At 42.7% G+C, this 18,897-nt stretch overlaps 1 protein-coding gene across 1 annotated transcript in view; it reads right to left on the bottom strand.

Moving 5' to 3' along the window:
- The window catches only part of LPIN1 (lipin 1), an 82,454-nt gene extending 78,328 nt beyond the window's left edge, over positions 1 to 4,126 (bottom strand). Inside the window, exon 1 of the mRNA XM_050950719.1 lies at positions 4,109 to 4,126. The gene's annotated coding sequence lies outside the window, so the exon portion shown is untranslated. The remainder of the gene's footprint in view (positions 1 to 4,108) is intronic.
- Positions 4,127 to 18,897: the final 14,771 nt, after the last annotated feature.

The raw sequence follows: 18,897 nt of genomic DNA, 5'->3' as shown, positions 1-18,897 counted from the left end.
GGAGAAGATAGTCCATAGTAAAGGGGCAATGTGCAGTCACTCTGTTCCAGGGAGAGAACTACAGAGGGCTGTCCCCATTTCAGTCTCCAGGAACCCCTAGGAATTTTGGGACAGAGCAGTTGCTAGCGTCCAAGAACTGCAATTCTGCTTGCTGTACAATAAGGAAAAATGCTGTGCAATGAGGAAAAAGCTCTTTGTACCTTCCCCACAAGGATCAGGCATAATTAGCTGTGGATCTATTTATTTCAGTGCATAATTAAAAAGTAATTGCAAGCACTTGCATGTAGACACAAAAATAAAGAATATGTATGTCAACATTCTTAGTGAGGAAGTGATTGCATGCAGGAAATAACAGAAAAAAAAATCAACCACTGATGCCAATGAGTTTGAGGGTGTTTATTCTGATGTGCAAGCATTTTTCTCAGAAAGTACACTGGAATCATTTACTTCAGTGGAACTATGCCAGGGAAGACTTCTGCTCTCTGTATACCACAAAACCTTCTGTTTAATCCTCACAAGTACATTTTATGTGATTCATTTACACTATGAACTAATTGAAGCTTATCAGAGACTTGTTTCCATTCCTCCTGCTCTTCCCTTGGTTCACAGGTAAATCTACCAGCCAGGAACAACTCTTTTCTCTTAAGCACCTTGATTTTAGAGATAGGTGCAAGATAAGCTTGTTTTAATATTACTTGCTTAGCACTGCCAGTGGGATCAGCACTGTACATCACATATAATTAAGAGTCTCTATCCTGAAAAGCTAACAATCTAAAAATGTTTGAGCCAGATTCTTAGTTCATTCAAATCAGCACAGTTCCATTGACATCAGTGGAGTTCTGCTGATTTACATCAGCTTAGGATCTGGCCCATTGTTTTGAATATTTTGTACAGGTTACTTAAAAAATGCATGTGTTTCTCTATTTAACACCACAGAGAAAACAATAAAAACAAGAAACAGATGCAGAAGTATCTAGCTGTGGAGCAGAACACCACAAAGGCCTTCTCAGAAAACATAGAAAGAAAATACATTTAATAGAACAAACAAACAAAACCCTACCCACAGGTAGCTCAGAGTCATGTAAGCATACATGACCACCTCTGAGCTACACTTTTGGTCACCCAGGTTTCCCCCCATCACACGCACATTCTGCAATACAGACATAACAAAACAAAGCTTCCAAGGTACACAGCATGGCGATAGCAGATGCCAGTCCCCTACAACCATACATGACAGCCCAGCTCCTTCCCTAAGTTTTCACTGAAATATTCTCCTGTGTAGATGGAATCATGTAATCAAATGTCCGCACAGGGACCTGGGCCAAATGACAATTTGACTAATTTAATTCTGTTTACCTTAACTCCCCTTGTGGATCCAATTGTATATTGTGTTCTTCCCTTCCTGTTCCAAGACATTGGGTAGGGTTGTGGTGTGCTTAAGCAGATGACAGGTCTCATTCCAGAAGCAGGTACACTTTAGCGTACAAAGTGATTTTTGTGTCAAACCTTTTGAGATCCTTTGTTTCCTAGAGCAGAGTGGGGTTTCCTAACCTCCTATGATTTCATTTTAATACAGCATTTAGAAGGCAGCTATTCTTAAAAGACCACTTCTCCCCTTATGCTCCATTTTTCTATATGGAGCATTCCAGTAGTACACAGGCAAAAGGTGGGGATCTACTACCTATACAGAACAGCAATGATACCAAAGGAAGAGGAAATCAAAATCTAACCCAGACAAACCATACATTCAAAATGTATTCCAATACTACAGAATCATAGAAATGGGCTGGAACGGACCTCGAGAAGTCATCAAGTCAAGCCCCCTGTGCTGAGGCAGGACCAAGTAAACTTTGACCATTCCTGACAGATGTTTGTCCAGCCTGTTCTTTAAAACCTCCAATGAGGATTCCAGTCTGTCTCCCTTGGAAGTCTACTCCAGAGCTTAACTACATTTATAGTTAGGAAGTTTTTCCAAACATCTAACCAAATCTCCCTTGCTGCAGATTAAGCCCATTACTTCCTGTTTTACCTACAACGGACATGGAGAACAATTAATCACTGTCCTTTTTATAACAGCCCTTTGCATATTTGAAGACTGTTATCAGGTATGTCTGCCCACAGTCTTCTTTTCTCAAGACTAAACATGCTTAGTTTTTTTTTAACCTTGCATCATTTTTGTTGCTCTCCTCTGGACTCACTCCAATTTGTCCAGATTGTAAGTGTGGTGCCCAGAACTGAACATGGTAGTCCAGGTGAGGCCACACTAGTAGAGCCGGACAATTCCCTCCTGTGTCTTACCTACAACACTCTGTTAATACACTCCAGAATGATATTAGCCTTTTTTGCAACAGCATCATCTTGTTGACTCATCTTCAATTTGTGATCCACTATAACCCCCAGATCCTTTTCTGCGGTTCTACAACCTAGCCAGTTATTCCCCATTTTGTACTTGCATTCGATTTTTCCTTCCTAAGCAAAGAACTTCGCATTTTTCTTCATTGAATTTCATCTTGTTGAATTTAGACCAATTCTCCAATTTATCAGGGTCATTTTTAATTCTAATCCTGTCCTGCAAAGTGCTTGCAACCCCTCCCAGTTTCATGTCATCGGCAAATTAGGGGGAGAGATAGTTCAGTGGTTTGAGCATTGGCCTGCTAAACCCAGGGTTGTGAGTTTAATCCTTGAGGAGGCCACCCAGAGATCTGGGGCAAAATCAGTACTTGGTCCTGCTAGTGAAGGCAGGGGGCTGGACTCAATGACCTTTCAGGGTTCCTTCCAGTTCTATGAGATAGGTATATCTCCATTTATTAAATTTATTCTCCGCACTCCATTATCCAAGTCAATAATGAAAATATTGACTAGTACTAGACCTAGGACTGACCCCTGTGGGACCTCATTAGATATTCTCTCCCAGTTTGACAGCAAACCATAACTACACTTAGAGTACAGTGTTTCAGTGTACATAATAGCAGGAATACATTTTCCACACTTCTAGAACAAACAAATATGAGTGCATATCACAAGTGCTGGTGAGATTGTGTTGGAAAGTTCAGAATCTCATCAGGATGCAGATCCAAATTTTTCCAGAAACTTCACTTTTAGGGTGAAGAGGTTAGATCTGGAGCATTGATTCAAACTTTCTTTAGTTACAAGTAAACTGATTTCCAGAAGCTACAGTATCATCTGAGCTCTTTCCCTGACTGTTGTTCCGCAGGAGTTTTGGATTTCCAGGTCATAGCATTGTTTACCTAGCTCATCCACTGAGATGAAGGTCCAAATCTAACCCATTCCAGCTGTGGTCCACTTTTAGCTCTGTCTATTCCAGTCATCCACCTGTCCACAGCATCTTCATTCCATTGTTAATCCCAGATTAAACTTGTAGAGCTAAATTGTCAACTGCTGTAAATTGGCATCACCCCATTGAAATCCTGACCCCAATCTTTCCTGTCTAAACAAAAAGGCTGCTGGGCTGTACAAGCCATCTGGCCTGCACAGAAGGTGCATCATGAGACAAAGATGAGTCAGCCACAACAACTGAGAGAGTGTTGTTCCCTAGTTGATCTGTGTCATGGACTTCCCATATCAGATTTCAAACCATCCTCCCTCTAAGCTTCCTTCCCCTCCACCACAGTGAGTATTTCCCAGCAGCATTTTATTTTTCTTAAGAAATATTCTAAAGACACTGACAGAATTCTTCTGTTGTTGCCTTGATCTTCCTCTTTTAATGCATCGCTCCTTTTAATGGCAATGCAATGGCGGCCCTAACCACGCCTGGGAAGTGGAACTCTCCCCACGTCATCCCTGTTCAATGTTGATTCTATTCTCCTCTCTCAGGGCAAGTTCTTCAAAGCAGTTTCCCTGCTGCTGCCATTGTCCCCTTCTCTGGTAGTGACAACCACATTAGGGGGTCACCCGTTTCTTCACAGCCTCACCAATGGGCAGGGAGATGTTGGTATTTCATGCAGACAGGTATGTTGGGATATGGGGAGTAGGGATAATGGAACCTGGGGCAGGGGCTGAATGTAGCCCTTTGCGTCTTACAGAGTCAGCCCTACTTGTAGGTACTACAATTAAAATAAATAGCGGTAAGAACTGAAATCACACTCACATTCAGGTTACGAGTCCAGACGTTTCGGATCCAGCCAGGATCCCTCATCAGTGGAACCTAAAAACAAATAAACAAAGAAATGGTGAGAAATAAAACTTAGCAATTAAGATGGGTTGGCACATTCGTGCATCAACGAACTCCCTTTGGAGTCTCTCTGCTGTAAGACATGTCTCCTCCTGCTTCTTCCATGTGGTGTAAGACACCTATCTTGGCATCATGTCCATTATAACCTTTTAGCTAAATTGAAAATAAGTTTCGAGAACTTCTGCTTTTTTCCCCTCCTTGCTCTAGAAGTCCATTTTCGCAACCAGTGTGCAAAGGCACTGTGCCATCCAAGTCAGAGTGCCCAGGAGCACTGGACCTCTGGCCTGATCAGACTCTCTACTCTTCTGTAGAGTGCACTGGCCAGTGCAAAAGGTAGAGACTGGGCTGTGAAACCACATGCTTTGCTTCTCCATTCTGTTTGAGGACAATAGGGGACAGAGTGCTTCCTCCAAACCAGCCCATATTCACAGCCCTGGTGGAATATAGGGGCCACTAATGCACCCCAAGGGGCCAAGAAAGAATTCCCCCAAAGCAGGCACAACATAGGACCGCTATAGGTATTTCAGTCCCCTTGGAGCAGTCCAGAAACCAGAGGGTGCAAAGGTGATATAAAGACATCTCTGCCCCTCATCCCCCAGGGTTGCGCCTTCCTGTTCTGCTCCTCCAGGAGGCACAGGACAGAATCGAACCCTTGGGACCGTGTCTAGCTCCAGCACAGGAATACAAGAGGGTGGGAAAGGTTCCTGGCACCCTAGCTCCCCCCCCCCATTATCATGTAGGCATCCATCCATGGCATTTAGCTCTACATGTCCTAAAGATCAAATGCAAAAATGTTGTTAATGTTTATTCAGTTGGTGTGTTGGATTGCTGCTTATTCCACAGTTCACAGCTTTCTCTCTGTCTTGCTCCACTGTTCATTGTCTTGGTAGGTTGGCACATGTAATAAAAAAATAAAAAACAAGGAAAGAACTCACATTTAGTCCTTTAGGCTCTGATCATTGTAAAAATGAGTGTGGTTCAATAAACTTAGCCCCTTATCCTACAAGGATTGATGTGCTCACTTAACTTTATGGACTGTGGGTGAAATCCTGACCCCATTGATGGCAGTGGCAAAACTATGATGGCACTTCTCACACTGCGTAAAGTTAAGCAGATATGTTAGCATTTGCAGACTCAGAGTCCTAGGGTTGCAAACAGCATCTGTAGCTTGGTCTCCTTCTGCAGGAATAATATTTTTATATTAGTGTAGAAAATAATTTCATGTATAAAGCACACTACAGCAGTAAAACATGATACAAATGAATTAATACATAGTCAAAATATTTAAAAGCCTCCCACTTTGAAAGAGATTAATAGAGATGAGGGAATCCACTAAAAAAAGAAGGGAAAAGGGAATGGAAGGAAAGGCACTAATCATATAGGATCCATAAATATGGTGTTAACTAAAGCTGAGAAAATCCTATAAAAGATTTTCCATCAATATTAATTCAAAAATCAAATATAGCCAAGTTTTCAACCTTTGTATGTTCTGAAAACATTCAAATTCCCAAGCTTCTGAGGCATGAATGCTTAGAAAAAATTAGTGTTACCCTTGAATTATTATTTCATTATACAACACCCAAAAGTGTGCTAGGAACCTTCCAGAGCCAATAAAAAGCCATGATGTGATTCCTGTCCAAAAGAACCTAATTTAGACATGCCTAAGCAAGTAAAAATGAACAATAGGGGGAAATCAGAGACAGAAGAACAAGAGTCACAGTAAAAGTTCACCCAGTTCTGGGTAGGTGCCGTTCTTAAAGATTCCATTAAACATGTATGTGTATTACAAACATAGATACATATATTTTTGGATAACAGCCTGTGGCTAACAGGCAGGCGGGAGGGTGAAGGAGAAGCTGTTGGAAGGGAGGTAGCCCATTTGCAGCTTCTGGGGACAGTGAGCCACAGGGGAAGGGTTTGAGCTGTGGATAAGACCCCAACCAGGAGAGTAGGAGCCTGACAACTTTTCCCTCCCCCACTCCCTGCTGTGGGAGGTAGGGGCTGTAACAGTGCCCCAAACTGAAGGGGAGGTAGGAAGTGGCCCAGGGACAGCTGGTCAGGTGCACCAGAAAGAGGCATCTGACACACTACATGCCTCTCCCCCCTGGGCCCTGAGCTGGGACTTGGTGGAGTGGTAGAGTCTGGGTTCCTCTACCTTCCCCTCCCCCTCTGTTTGGGAAACAATGGACTGCAGTTTGACTGCATCAGGCAAGCCCATCCCAGGACTTTGGGGGTAGGGAAAGACTGTTCAGCCATGGCCTGCCCACTAGACCTGCTGACCTCCAGCTGAACCCTGCACCACATAGAAAGTGAGTTTTAGGAGGGATCTGAGTGATGAGAAGGTGTTGGCTTGGCAAATAGCTCTTTGGTGTGTATAATAATACCTTGCACTTCCAGAGGAACTGTCTATTTAAGGATTACAGCATGATGTTCACACATCAATGTACTAAACCACAGAACATCCATGTGAGGTCAGTAAGTATTAACCTCGTTTTCCAGGTGAGGGAACTGAAGCACAGAGAGATTAAATAATTTACCCAAGGCTACATAGAAAGTCTGTGTCAGAACTAGAAGCAGATCACTCAACAACCAGTCCCTGCACCTTAACTATAGAGTCTGCCTTCTCCTCCTGATGCTGTGAAAAAATACAAGATTAAAGCTGATGCTGTGAAAACACTATACAAGATGATATGAAGAAGAGGGTTTTTTTAAAAACAGCACATAAAGATTAAAAGACCCAGCACAGCATCTAATACAAAAGTCAGTGAATTAAAAAAAAATGCATCAGAGACAATAGAAGACAAAGCTATAAATCCCATTCTTGATTTGGCTGATGATGCTTTTGAATGAATGGAGAATACTAATGTAAGTAGCTTTAGTAAACTTCATAATTGCACCCTGTGAGAGGGGGAGTTCAGTCTTGGTCTAGTAGAGCCTTGTCCCTCTTTGAGAGGCACTGGCAGAGAGGCCATTCCCTGTGTCCTTCTACTGCCTTTTCTGGACAAAGTTTCTGCCATCTCTCTTGATTTTCTTTTCCTCCCCTTTGCTACAGTTCTTTTTGCCTTCTCAAGCTTTTTCTTCTCTGGGTTTTTTTAAGTGATCTCAGGGTGTTACTCTCTTTTTCTTCTGATTTCGTAGCTCTCCCTTCTCTATTTCCCCACTCTCCAGAAGGTTACATGCTGTGCAAGGTGGTGGATCAATTTGTGCCTCTATAGGGCTAGACTGCATAGGCTCATGCCACTGAACTGAGTTCTGCAAAAGCTGAGAAGTTTTGGGGTGGCAGATTGCCACCTACACATGCAGCCCAGTCCAGAGAAGTTGCTTGCATGACTGAGTGCATTAGGGGCTCAGGTGGGACCAGGGAGGGAAGGCAGGTGGCTTGCACAGGGCTACCTGCTTCTTGACCCAGAACCCCAGGAACATAATACAAGAGGTGAATTCTGAGTCATGCATAGGTGGCAAGTTGCCAGCACTATTATGATGGGTCCCACGCTTTCTCCTCTTGGGGGGGGTTCAGGGCACCATTTCTCACTCCTGAACTGCAGTATCAACTGTCCCACTAGTGTCCCAGAAAAGGGGAGTGGAGAGGGAGAGACCCAGGCCCACCTTCTACTCCAGGTCCCAGCCCAGAGGCCCTAGGGATAGCAGTGAACTTCTTGAACTAGTGATTCCTTCCCCCAGGCTACTTCTCTCACCAGCCCTTCAGCTTGTGGAGCTTCCTGCCCTCTCTCCACTTGGGCCAAGTTTCTCTCAACCCCTTGTGTCTGTAGAGTCCCTCTGCTCTGCACAAGCCAGGTTTCTCTTTACCTAGAGTCATGGCCTTCTGACCCACCACAGCACTTTTCCAAACTGCTCTCTGCTCCAACACCAACCCTCTCTGCTTCAACTCCTCCAACTGTCTGATTGAAGCGGGGAGGGGGAGGGGGAGTTATCAAGTGACTGGCTTCACGTGCTCTGATTGGCTTAATTGGTTTCAGGTGCTCTAATTAATCTGTAGCAGCCTCTCTTCCCTCTACAGGGAATAAGGCTGTCATCATCCTGGGGCTTACATATCTCCCATCGATCACTCGCCTGCTGCCCTCTGGCCGTGTTATATCACACATATTTATCCACCCCTACTCTCCTCTTTCTCTGCCCGGAACCTATTGGACTAGTCTGGGGCCTAAATAGCTTAAAAACACTGTTCAGTTGAGTACAATTATTTTTAAAATAAGAAATGCGTGTACTTATTAATGGGTTAGCTCTTTTTACCAGCAGTAATGGAGAAAAAAAATTCTAAATAAGTTAGATAAGGCATGAAGTAAACACATTTCAGAACCCCTGTAGCAGGAACTGTCACTTGGCAAACATTATTGTTCATTAGTAGAAGCCAACAGTATGTTGCAATCAAGTGAGGTAATCATACAATAGTACCAACTGCCTTGCAATTCAAATCCTATGAAAAACATGAAGCAGGCACAGTCCTGAAAACATTCTGTGTATACAGATGTATCAACCACGTGGCAGTCTAGGATCCCTGCCTATAGTTTAAGGGCATAGTTCAATAGCAGATGATGCTCCTTTTAAAAGTCCATGCAAATAATGTAACTTTCAGATATGAAAATCATGTATCTTAATGTTATGGTTGAATATTATCTGATATCTAAGACCAAAGATTGAATCAAACAGAAAATGCTTGGCTAATATCCCAACCAGCCTACATTTCAAAAGCAACTAATACTAAAGCAAAGATTTTATTATTATTATTATTATTCAGCACTGCCACTAGTGGGGAAATTTTGCTTCTTACAAGTGGCATCTTGTTGGCAAACCTTCTTTGTCAAGATATAGACCCACCCCCTAGCTTTAATAGGCTGAGAAAACTAAATAGATAGAAGTAAGAATGATTTTAAAGAAGATATGTTGCATCAGATTCTATCTTCAGCTACACCAGAGTAAATCCATGGTAATTCTTTTGATTTCAGACAGGGAAGAGTGATCTTGTGCTTAAGGCAGCAAAATGGGACACGAGATCAGGGTTCAGTTTCCAGCTCCTCCTCTGAATTCCTCTGTGACCTGGGGCTTGTCATGATCTCTCTGTCTTTCAGTTCCTGACCTGTGAAATGGCAATAACTCTCCCCTATCAACTGGTATGTTATGAGGATAAATTGATTAATGGACATGAGAGAAATCTATAAATAAATTATGTGGAGTACTAGAGGTTTGACAAAGCAGAATTTGTCCTGGTGGCCTCATCCTGCCATCCACTACAATGGTGCAAGTGAATGGCTTTAACACCTAGCCCTATGTAAAGAATATTGCAGTAATCCAATCTCAAGGTGACAAAGACAAGGATAACTGTACCACAGTCCTCATTCTACAGGAAAGGCGGCAGACAGGCAGCTTTGGCGGTGTGGGGCAGGAACCCTTGACCACTCTTCTTCCATGGGGATCCAACAACATTCCCTCTAGTCATTGTTTTCAAAGCAGATTTACATCAGAAGAGTGTTATAGGAGGGGGGAAATAGTGTAGGAAGAATGCCATGTGTAACATAGGTGATGTTCAGCTAATGCCATATAGCGTGCAGGAAACTACCAATATTTAATACATCCCTACATATTTTTATAGCAATAAAAGCAGATACCTAGTTCTTTGAAATGTGTCTATCTACTAGTAGTTCCCTGCCCTTAGGCCAGATTTTAATTCATTTTTTCAACCTTCCTCCTCTTTCATAACCCTGCATTAGTCACTCACATAGAAAATTATCAAATGGCTCGCTAAAACGTCTATGAATGACACATCTACTGGTGTGTGATAGTCAGCATTTCCTCATCTTCCCAAAATCATTTTGGTTATACGGTGATTTTGAAGATGCACTTAAATTGGCAGGCTTAACACCTTCGCTACTACATCCATCTGCTTGTTTCTTGGCTGCCATTTTCAACAGTGATGTCAATAGAATGCTACTATATACCAGGTATACAGGGCAGCGCAGGAAATGAGTGAGCCACCTGGATGTACTGTACAAGCACCAGGTACTACACCATTTAAAATCTTTATAAACCTTTTGCCCAGCACTCACCGGCCTGTCAATAACTTTAAAAACAATGTTACAACTTTCCAGGCCTCGGGGATCCTTCGCCCTCTCCCCCTGCCCCAAACATGCACACACTCATACGCCTCCATTCACACACACACGCATGCACGTGTGCACACACACACAAAATGCAGCTATCCCTTCCTGGAAACTTTGGGGAGTACAGAGAAGAAAGAGCTGCAGAGCCACTGGCAAGAGTGAGGATTAGCCAGTGGAGGGCAGGAAGAACTCCCAGAGTGGAGCTGTTCTGGGGAAGGGAGACAAAGAGACCTCGCTGAGGTGGAATAGGGTGAAAACGACAAATAACTACATGAAACAGATCATCTCAGAAACGGTTATTTTCTTCAAGTCAGCTGGTGCAAATAAGTGAACAGGGCTGTTGCTAAACATAGTAATCTTCATATCCTTTATATACACGTTCTGAACTAGACCTTCCACAGGCGTAAGTTGGTGTAACACTATTGAAGTCAACAGAACCACACCAATTTACACCAGCGGAGGATCTGGCCTTATGTAGCCAATCTGGAGAGGACATTTATTTTCCCTGTGCTATTTTATAAACAGAGTGTGGACCAAATTAATCACTGCTGTAATTCCCTTGGCATCAGTGCAGTTACACCAAGGGGTGAATTTGAGCCTGTGCCTTTACAACACTGTAGAAGGAAAAGCAAGACATATTGAGAAGTTTCAGGTGACTTAGGCACATACATTCTGGTCAAACAGGCCAAACAGTTGACCTAAACCTTGATCAGTGTTCATGTTTACAGGCTTGAGAGGTTTGTGACATCCCCAGACACCATAGCACCCTGATGTAACAAAAGAATTCATCACTATAATGCCGATAGTTAGTTGTACTGTTCCTGAAATAACACAGTGCACTGTTTGTTTATATATTCAGTCTCTAGTACATTTTATCATACGCAAACCACAAATCCCATATGGAAGCTTGCTGGGGCATGTAGAAAAGGGGCATTTCTCTACATCCATCTGTTTTTCATGTAAATCTGGGCACGGGTTTTAGCGCTTGCTGAGTCTGTGCATGGGGTCAGGAGCAGAACAGCAGGAGGCTTTGTTTCACACAAGAGAAACCTGAACAAGCCTTTCATTTTGTGAATGGAGCCCTTTGTCATTTTGTCCATTGCACCTGTTTCCACAGTACTGAATAAACACTCTGGAGGCACGTATGAGGTAATGGGCCAGATTTGAGCGAGGAATAATGGGAGTGGGACAAGCTGCTGGAACACTTTGTCTGTTTGCTGGTAGAATTTTAAGACAACAGTTTTCCTATTTGTTTCCTATTCATTTTGGTCTGTTAGTGATGTTCCTTTTGGCCTGTCAGTAGAGCACCTGTTCATATGGTATTTTAGTAACCACAGTTTCCTATGCGTCCCCATCTCCCAACCATGGAATGGATCCCATAGATCTTAGGTTGTAGACATTCCGGCCATGCCGCTTCCCTCCTGGCCCATCTATAGACCCTTCTCAATGTCCCCATGTATCCCACAACCTCTTCTTGTTTCTCCCAAGACTACAACAAATCCCTACTTTGTGTCCTATTGCAGTTTGTCATCTTCATGTTGCCAACAAGCCATTATACAGTATGTATTTCTCCACCGATCATAGTTTGTTCCATCCAGTAGAGCAGTGGTCTCTAAACCTTTTTGATTGTGCACCCAATCAGTAAAAAAATTTTGAGCAGGCACTCCCTGCTTCCGGCCGAACTGTCAAAGCAAAAAAAAAAAAAAAAAAGCCGCTCAGACTCCCGGCCGAACTGCCGAAGGGAAAAAAAAAAAGCCGCGCTGCTCTGGCGGCGCTCCTCCTGCCGCGCACCGTGAAAGATCCTCTTGCGCACACCCCACTTTGGAGACCACTGCACTAGAGGACAGTGGGTCACATAAGCTACCCAGCCACACTGCAATCATCGATCCACACAAAACTGCATGAGGTATTTTAAGACCACAAAATGTAGTTACCCAAATTAGAACGGTTTCAGAGTGCTAGCTGTGTTAGTTTGTATCAGCAAAAAGAACAAGCAGTATTTGTGGCACCTCAGAGACTAACAAATTTATTTGGGCATAAGTTTTCATGGGCTAAAACCCATTTCATCGGATGCATGCAGTGGAAAATACAGTAGGAAGATATATATACACAGAGATCATGAAAAAATGGGTGTTGCCATACCAGCTCTAACAAGACTAATCAATTAAGGTGGGCTATTATCAGCAGGAGAAAAAAAACTTTTGTAGTGATAATAAGGATGGCCCATTTCAAACAGTTGACAAGAAGGTGTAAGTAACAGTAGGGGAAAAATTAGCACGGGGAAATAGTTTTTACTTTGTGTTATGACCCATCCACTCCCAGTCTTTATTCAAGCCTAATTTAATGTTGTCCAGTTTGCAAATTAATTCCAGTTTTGCAGTTTCTCACTGGAGTCTGTTTTTGACTTTTTTTTGTTGAAGAATTGCGACTTTTAGGTCTGTAATTGAGTGACCTGGGAGGCTGAAGTGTTCTCCGACTGGTTTTTGAATGTTGTAATTCTTGACGTCTGATTTGTGTCCATTTATTCTTTTGCATAGAGACTGTCTAGTTTGGCCAATGAACATGGCAGAGGGGCATTGCTGGCACATGATGGCGTATATCACATTGGAAGATGTGCAGGTGAACGAGCCTCTGATGGTGTGACTGATGTGATTAGGTCCTATGATGGTGTCCCTTGAATAGATATGTGGACAAAGTTGGCAACGGGCTTTGTTGCAAGGATAGGTTTCTGGGTTAGAGTTTTTGGTGTGTGGTGTGTGGTTGCTGGCCAGGCAAGAAGCTACAAGCTATTAGTAGTTCCCTGCCTTTAGTGCAAATTTTAATTCATTTTGCCAACCTCTTGTCATGACGAACTTTCTCAAGCATCTATTGGGTGATGCAGGGTTCAAACCACAAGGCTAAATTTTGGTTAATATCTTTTTTCATTTTGAATTAGCCTGTTTGTTTCATTAGCTTTTGATTTCTGAGCTATTTAACTGTATGGAAAGTCGGAAGTTTTACAATCAGGCTTTTTTTAATCAGAGAAATTTAAAATAGCCACTTTGAACAATTTAAGAGTCATATTTAAGCAACTGTGGCTAAAAATTGTTTGATCAGCCGTCTTCAAACTTTCCAATGGCCACCCTGCCCCCCGGAAATGTCTAGTATACCTTGACAGTAATCGCCAAAATACCTATTCCATGCATAGTTATCAAGGTAATGAATATAGGGCTTTTATTGGAAATCTGGGAGCTAACTGAACTATGGAGTTGTTACTGAGTGGTCCACATTCAGGGTAATTTTTATTGCTCTATAACTCAAAATCAGCTTGAACAATTTTCTTCAGATGTTGCTGAAAAAAATCATAGTTGAGGTGCCATTCTGAGATAAATCCATTGCTACAAAACAGGCAGAATAACTGAATAAACCAAACAAGCATGCAAATTTGGACTTAGAATCCTCCTCCCATAGTTTCAAAAACATAGTGTAACACTAAGAAAAACCATCTGTCACAGTGGTGAAGTTTAGGATTCTGATGTTCTCACTACGCTGTAACTAGACACCAGAAGGCAAACTGCTTGTAAGTACACTTTAACTGCCATAAATAGATACAATAATTGCTAATTACTTTGCCTAATTATATCCTATTTTCTTCCAATATAGTGTGTGCAGAAGTGTTTAGAACTTGACAGTGCGGAAAGTTTGGAAGGGTAATAGCAAGCCATTTTTTGGAGCTAGAGGGAAACAAAAAAAAATTTAGACAAATGAAAATATCAAATCAGAGTAATTTTTTTAGCAATCTGTTAACTCCAGTACACCTTGACCAATTTTCTTTAAGCTACAGAAAATGTCTCCTTAGCACGCAAAGTAACCCTGCAAATTTTCAAAGCAATCTGCTAACCACCATTATATGGAAAGTAAAAATAGGGCTTTTAAAGGAACACAGTTATATCCCTAATGATGGAGAAAAGAGATCTTTCTCTCACTGCAATAAGGGCTAGGGATGGAAGATCCTGAGGCTGAAGTACAGGACTGGAAGTCAGGTGACAGTGTTCTGTTCTGGAACTACCACAGACTTTCTGTGCTATCTTGAGCAAGTTAATTAATCTCTTTGTGCTTCAGTTTCATCATCTGTAAAATGAGGATAATAATAATCTACCCCACTGTGGTAGCATGAAATTGAGTTTATTAATGTTTGCAAGGTGCTCTGAGTTTGTTGGATGGAAGGTACTATAGAGATGTAAGAGTTGATCATAAAGGTTTAAATACCCTATAAATAATACTAGATTTTTAAAACCAAATTTCAACATTTTGAAAAAGGAGAGTACAAAAATTATAAAAAAAATATTGGGTGAGAGCCTGGGAACACTTAAAAGCTTGAAAATAAACCCAGCCAAAGTCAAGAAGCAAGGAGGAGGAGGAAGCCCACAGTGTAATGAGAGCTCCAGCCCATGCGATGCATTTCTCTCACTACAATTGTGCACTGTGCAATGCTATATCTGAGAAAATGGAGGTGATGGATATGAACCAATCAAAATACACTACAGCTCTGCTGACTATTAAAACATACATACACAACAACAGGAAGACCTCTGCCCTCATTTGCTAAAGTTCTCAGACAACAGTATTTCAGCTCATTGAAGAGTGGTGACACAAATTTAGTATCTGCATATATCAGGGGAAAGGCAACCTATGGCACGGGTGCCGAAGGTGGCACGCGAGCTTATTTTCAGTGGCACTCACACTGCCCGGATCCTGGCCGTTTGCACGGAGGACTCTGCATTTTAATTTAATTTTAAATGAAGCTTCTTAAACATTTACATACAACAATAGTTTATAGATATTATATACTTATAGAAAGAGACCTTCTGAAAACGTTAAAATGTATTCCTGGCATGCGAAACTTTAAATTAGAGTGAATAAATGAAGACTCGGCACAGCACTTCTGAAAGGTTGCCGATCCCTGACATATATGAATATGTTTTGGAAATCTTTTAAAACATGTTAAGAAAATGACTATTTGGGGAAGAATATAAGTGAAACAAAAGAAAAACAGGTGCAAATTCTGTGGTCTTTACTTGCTTTGTGTGTGTGTGTGTGTACAAAAAAATCTAATGTTAAATTAGGCCAAAACAAAAAATAATAATAATAACAGGTTACGTCTACACTGCACTGCAGGACAGAGTATAGGGGTATGAATAGCAGTGTGCACCAAAATGCTTGTTTGTAACTCCCAGGTGTGGACACTGCAGACGTGAACTAAAAGATTCCTAGTTCCTGTCAGTATAGTTCTATTTGAAAAGGACTAAGGTGCTTCAAACTAAGGGTATGTCTACACTATGGGATTATTCCGATTTTACATAAACCAGTTTTGTAAAACAGATTGTATAAAGTCGAGTGTACGCGGCCACACTAAGCACATTAATTCGGCAGTGTGCGTCCATGTACCGAGGCTAGCATCGATTTCCAGAGCGTTGCACTGTGGGTAGCTATCCCATAGTTCCCACAGTCTCCCCCGCCCATTGGAATTCTGGGTTGAGATCCCAATGCATGATAGTGCAAAAACAGTGTCGCAGGTGATTCTGGGTAAATGTCGTCACTCATTTCTTCCTCCGTGAAAGCAACGGCAGACAATCATTTCGCACCCTTTTTCCCTGGAATGTCCTGGCAGACACCATAGCATGGCAACCATGGAGCCCATTTTGCCTTTTGAAAATAAGCTCGCGTGCCACCTTTGACAGAGGCGGTACTGCAGTGCTACACAGCAGCATTCATTTGCCATTGCAAGGTAGCAGAGATGGTTACCAGTCGTTCTATACCATCTGCTGTGCCATTGTAAATTGGCGATGAGATGACGGTTATCAGTCGTTCTGTACCATCTGCTGCTGTCATGGGTGCACCTGGCTGGCCTTAGCTGAGGTTGGCCGGGGGTGCAAAGACAAAAATGGGAATGACTCCCCGAGCCAATCCCTCCTTTATGGTTTATCTAAAAATAGAATCAGTCCTGCCTAGAATATGGGGCAAGTGTACTAGAGAACCAGTATATCAGAGAACCAGAGAGCACAGCCACTCCATGTCAGATCCCGCAGAAATGATGAGCTGTATGCCATTCACAGGGGGTGCCCCTGCAACAACCCCACCTGTTGATTCCCTTCTCCCTCAACCTTTCTGGGCTACCGTGGCAGTGTCCCCCATTTGTGTGATGAAGTAATAAAGAATGACGGAATAAGAAACACTGAATTTTAAGTGAGATAAAATGAGGGGGAGGCAGCCTCCAGCTGCTATGATAGTCCAGGAATGACATTAAACGGTGGAGGGGAAAGGAGCCCAGCATCCCGCTGCTATGATAGTCCAGGCAGTACAGAATCTTTTCTTTAGACATGAAAGGGGCGGGGCTGATGGAACTCAGCCCCCAGTTGCTATGATGAGGACGGTTACCAGCCGTTCTGTACCATCTACCGGGAATGACCGGGAGTCATTCCTATTTTTACCCAGGCGCCTCCGGCCAACCTCACCTGAGGCCAGTCAGGAGCACTCATGGGCTGATGATGACAATGGATAGCAGTCATATTGTACCGTCTGCCACCGGGGGGGTGGGGAGAGGATGCTGCTATTCATTGTCGCAGCACCGCATCTATCAGCAGCATGTAGTAGACATAGGGTGACATATAAAAAAGTCATGAAATGATTTTTTTCCCTTTTCTTTCACGGGGGGAGGGGTAAATTGATGACATATACCCTGAAACACCCCGGACAATGTGTTTGACCCTACAGGCATTGGAAGCTCAGCCAAGAATGCAAATGCTTTTCGGAGACTGCAGGGACTGTGGGATAGCTGGAGTCCTCAGTACCCCCTCCGTCCCTCCATGAGCATCCATTTGATTATTTGGCTTTCCGTTACGCTTGTCACACAGCACTGTGCTGTGGCCTCTGTCTATCATAACCTGGAAATTTTTTCAAATGCTTTCTCATTTTGTCTTCTGTAACAGAGCTGTGATAGAACAGATTTGTCTCCCCATACAGCGATCAGATCCAGTATCTCTCGTATGACCCATGCTGGAGCTCTTTTTGGATTTGGGACTGCATCGCCACCCGTGCTGATCAAAGCTCCACGCTAGGAAAACAGGAAATGAAATTCAAAAGTTTGCGGGGGCTTTTCCTGTTTACCTGGCCAGTGCCTCCGAGTTCAGATTGTTGTCCAGAGCAGTCACAATGGTGCACTGTGGGATACTGCCCGGAGGCCAGTACCGTTGATTTGAGGCCTCACTAACCCTAATCTGATATGATAATACCGATTTCAGTGCTACTCGTCTTGTTGGGGAAGAGTACAGAAACCGGTTTAAAGAGCCCTTTATATCGATATAAAGGGCCTCATTGTGTGGACGGGTGCAGCGTTAAATCAGTTTAACGCTGCTAAAATCAGTTTAAATGCATAGTGTAGAGCAGGCCTAAGAAGCTTTTAATTGACTCCCTCATTGTCCACATGGGGGAGTTACAGAACAGCACTGCTATTTACACCTCCTGTAGTCTGAACTGTCAGGTAGTGTAGACAAGCCCATAGAGTTTTACTTGTTGTTCAAGTGTCTAGTCTAGTCTATGGTAAGTGATTGGCCTTCTATAATTTCTCTTGTCAGGCTATTCCACAATTTAATGAAATCACAATTTCAGAACACTTTCCACCCCAATATTTTCCTTCAGTAACCTGAGTCCCCTGCATCATAGGTCATTGGTCGGTACACATCACTTACACTGGTATTCATCTTTGAGATCAATCAGCATCTAGTGGTGTATCCACACTTGTCTTTTGGGGAAATATCTCACCATTGCTTTATCAGGGGTACAGCTCCAATGGTGATCATGACAGCAGGAGATTTTGAGAACAGCAGCACTGGTAAATTGGTATTTCTACCACCTTGTTACCTACAGCTGCTCAACGTGGGCTTAGTAGTAACAAAAAGCAAAACAAAACACAATGCTGAGTGGTACCTTGTCTATGCTAGTGCTCCTGCTACTGACTGAGCAGCAACAAAAGTTGTGAAACAGTGCCAGATTTTAAATAGTTGGTGTAGTTAAGGCCAAATTGTGTCACATGAGATATCTGGCTTAGGAATGTCTTTGGGCCTTTCATTCCCTAGGCTTGGCTGTACCATGGAAATGAAAGGTCTGGACTCCTGAACTACAAGCGTATTGTAGCTACCAGTGAAGTGGCTTTGATGACAAGACCAGAGACCTACCTTCTTTGCCAGAGGATACTGCCACAGCCTCCACTGTGGGTGGGGGAGGTTTGCATGCATAATGAAGTCACAAAGACCTTCTGGACTCCTTCTGAATTGTTGAGGGATTTGCAATTTAAGGGAACACCCATTCTCAGAGGAATATAGGAGTAAATAGCTCAGTGAAAAAACAAACACCTCCTAATACGCTATGCAAATATGATCTATTTTAAAACTAGCTTGAAGGAACAAGAGGCTTAAAAAAGGAAGCCTGCTCAGTGACAGCAAAAATACTTGCTTAACCCAGGCTGTAGCATATTTTTCTCATTTTGCTCTTTCCTTATGTAATACCTGTAATAATCTTCCTTATGTGAAGAAATCCCTGCAGAAGGCAAAC

Source organism: Gopherus flavomarginatus, chromosome 4, assembly GCF_025201925.1.
Source record: "Gopherus flavomarginatus isolate rGopFla2 chromosome 4, rGopFla2.mat.asm, whole genome shotgun sequence".
NCBI lineage: Eukaryota > Metazoa > Chordata > Testudines > Testudinidae > Gopherus > Gopherus flavomarginatus.
The sequence above is the reverse complement of the archived record's forward strand: the minus strand, read 5'-3'. Positions and strand labels throughout refer to the sequence as shown.